The sequence below is a fragment of the Sycon ciliatum genome, chromosome 13 (assembly GCF_964019385.1).
Source record: "Sycon ciliatum chromosome 13, ocSycCili1.1, whole genome shotgun sequence".
In the NCBI taxonomy this organism is placed as follows: domain Eukaryota; kingdom Metazoa; phylum Porifera; class Calcarea; order Leucosolenida; family Sycettidae; genus Sycon; species Sycon ciliatum.
In genome coordinates, this window is record NC_088655.1 from 23776394 (window position 1) to 23778984 (window position 2591).

Genomic DNA, 2591 nt, shown 5'->3' on the forward strand with positions numbered 1-2591 from the left:
CTCTACACGTGTCAGCACAGCCCGCGGCAGTATGCTGCGAAGGGGCTCCCGACTAGGCTTTTCCGGATTATGCGTTTTTTCTTGGTCTAAAATGGAAATGGAAAGTGTTTTGAAAAACCCCTATAAATCAATTTTTTCTCTAAAGAAAATGCAAAAATTTACCCAAAAAGCACAAAAAATGCCACCGTTGCCATGGTAACAAAATGGCGACAGCTAGTCGCGTGACACTTGGCACCAGGGAGTCGTAAAAGCCCGGGAGAGGACACGGCACACATTCCCAGAAAACATCTTTGCCTCGCGCTGCCGGGGAACGCTGCCAGGGAACGGTGTTGCGAGGCAAGGAAATTATTATTTTCGAAAATTGTGATGTCTTCTTGAAATACTAATTGGGACATTCTCCGATTTCTCTTAGAGCACGGAGACGATTGCTCCGTCGAGTCTTCTGATCTCTATTTTCATCCTCATCTTCCAGCTGCCTCACTCATTCTCTCTCAGTTTATCGAAGTTAATTTATTCTGAGGCGATGGAAATGCAAGACAAATCCCTAATTGTACTTCACTTTTATTTGAGTTGGGGTGAACGAAATGAGATTTGTGGAAAATGACGCCACTTCCCGTGTTAGCCGCTGGTCGTATCATACAGCCCATATTCCATTGCAGGTGATGGGCCAACGTTCGTGTTGAGATCCGCTGAGTTTCCTCGTACTCGTGGAGTTGAATTTGTGGCAGAAATTGCACTGAATTGCAGTCAAATGGTTGTGAATGAAACGAGATTTGTGGAAAATGACGCCACTTCCCGTGTTAGCCGCTGGTCGTAGCATACAGCCCATATTCCATTGCAGGTGATGGGCCAACGTTCGTGTTGAGATCCGCTGAGTTTCCTCGTACTCGTGGAGTTGAATTTGTGGCAGAAATTGCACTGAATTGCAGTCAAATGGTTGTGAATGAAACGAGATTTGTGGAAAATGACGCCACTTCCCGTGTTAGCCGCTGGTCGTAGCATACAGCCCATATTCCATTGCAGGTGATGGGCGAACGTTCGTGTTGAGATCCGCTGAGCTTCCTCGTACTCGTGGAGTTGAATTTGCGGCAGAAATTGCACTGAATTGCAGTCAAATGGTTGTGAATGAAACGAGATTTGTGGAAAATGACGCCACTTCCCGTGTTAACCACTGGTCGTATCATACAGCCCATATTCCATTGCAGGTGATGGGCGAAAGTTCTTGTGGAGATCCGCTGAGCTTCCTCGGCGTACTCGTGGATTTATGAATTTGTGTCAGAAATTGCAGTCGAGTGGACTTCTGTGCGTGTGTTGTGAGTAAATCGCGACGGCTCCCTTCCTTCAGCATCGTCAAAACGCAACATAGAGCATTATTACGCACTCGTTCCATGATTCATGATAATGCCTGGATTCTTTTAAAAACAATCAATGTGTGTTCCCTATCTATCTACATTGTACATGGTTGCAGGTCGTTATTTATAAATCTTGATAATTTCAACACTTTTCTACTCGTATACTGAGTACGCGGTGACTTGAGCCGTTTAGGAAACGGAAGTCTTGGCGAGTGTACAAAAGGTAAACCTATCATTTGTACTTCATAACGGAATTGTGCACAAAAATGCACACACACGTTCGCGCGCACACACACAAGCACACACACAAACACTGTACAAACACACACAAAAGTACAAGCACATGTGCACATACACACGCCTCCCCCCCCCCCCCACACACACACACACACTCAACTCCCCACCCCTGTACTGAGTCTGACAGACATACAATCATGTTTATCCTTCCTTCGCCACCAGTTTCGGATAATGGTGTCAACAACGAGTTGTAAAATATTGGTATTTTAGGACTCCCTGCCCTGAAGACAAGCACAGCGCCGTGGATCGAGCAGATCCGGCCGCGCCGGCCTAGCGTGCTTCACTTTCTGGCCGAGGCAAACATCGTCCGCGTGCGCGCATCCCGTGTCCTCTCCCGGGCTTTTACGACTCCCTGCTTGGCACTATGGTGATCATTCATGGTGATCGTGAAGTACCTATCGGGGTGCGGCGATCTTTTCATTGCAGTTTGCAAAAAATGATGCGGCAATAGCAAAAAAATGATGCGGCAATAGCAAAAAAATGATGCGGCAATAGCAAAAAAGTGATGCGGCAATAGCAAAAAAAGGACTGCGGCAATATAGAAACCTGTGTACGGCTCCTGTGCGACTTTGCATGTAACGCCCTGCGTGCGGCAAACATGTGCCAATGTAACGCTTCATGGCCTCACTGCGGCAACATAATTATATTGCCAGTACGGTAGTCAAACCCTGCATGCAGCCCATTGTCCAAAATGATGATGTCATTGATGATGTATCGTTGTAAGCCCAGTGTGTAGTCTTGATGAAAACTACTCGACTCCTTGGCCTCCTGTCCTTGGCCTCCTGTCCTTAGCACGGATGCATGCCACATTTTATAATAATAATTATTATTAATAATAATGACGCACAACATGCCACATACTAATACATTGTAGGCATTGTTTCCTTGAACATTGGACGAGATGAGCTGACACTATTTTGACAGCACAAGTGACAGAAAGGT

General features: G+C 46.2%; 1 long non-coding RNA gene across 1 annotated transcript; it reads left to right on the forward strand.

Moving 5' to 3' along the window:
* Positions 1-243: 243 nt before the first annotated feature.
* Positions 244-1508, forward strand: LOC135829560 (uncharacterized). The gene is made up of 2 exons (XR_010555856.1): positions 244-1023; positions 1206-1508. It is a non-coding gene; the product is annotated as an uncharacterized LOC135829560 (long non-coding RNA).
* The last annotated feature ends 1083 nt before the right edge of the window (positions 1509-2591 follow it).